The sequence below is a fragment of the Mixophyes fleayi genome, chromosome 6 (genome assembly GCF_038048845.1).
Source record: "Mixophyes fleayi isolate aMixFle1 chromosome 6, aMixFle1.hap1, whole genome shotgun sequence".
Lineage (NCBI taxonomy): Eukaryota > Metazoa > Chordata > Amphibia > Anura > Limnodynastidae > Mixophyes > Mixophyes fleayi.
In genome coordinates this window covers 202421400-202422071 of record NC_134407.1, presented here as the reverse complement: position 1 = coordinate 202422071, position 672 = coordinate 202421400, and positions in this window count along the sequence as shown.

Below are 672 nucleotides of genomic sequence, written 5' to 3'. Positions count from 1 at the left end.
TCTTGGCTAACACTATAAGAGGTATAACAACAGAATAAAATTTTCCCATAAATCCAAATATCAGGAGGTAAATGTATCGAGCTGAGAGTTTTCCGGCGGATTTGAAAAACCAATTAGATTCTTACTATGTTTTATTTAGTACATTTTACAAAATGATAACTAGAATCTGATTGGTTGCTGTAGGCAACATCTCCACTTTTCAAACCCGCCGGAAACTCTCATCTTGATACATTTACCCCCAGGTGTATTAATCATGTTCTTCTTTTTTGGTATGCAAGTTTGTTGTTTTTTTAAGCTTTTTCTATAGAACCTTCTAACCTTAATAGTGTTTAATAAGGCGAGCTCAGGGAGGACAGAAACCTCCTGTGGAGCAGATGGGCAAAAACATGTATTATAATTATGTCTGCACCTGTCTGTTAAACTAATAGGTATGGTGAAGCCTTGGGCATATATGTGAAGACCTTACCATAAATATATCACAAAGCTTTACCCTAACTTATCTGTACATAAAATATATACCTTAACTTATGTGTACATAAAATATATAAATTCAATGGATATCGTGAGTAAATTAATTCTACCACAGTGTGGGATATAGGGGTACTGTTTAGCCAAATATCCAGAATAAAAAGAGTTAATGAGTATTTAATGAGAGAAATAATAAAAAAAAAA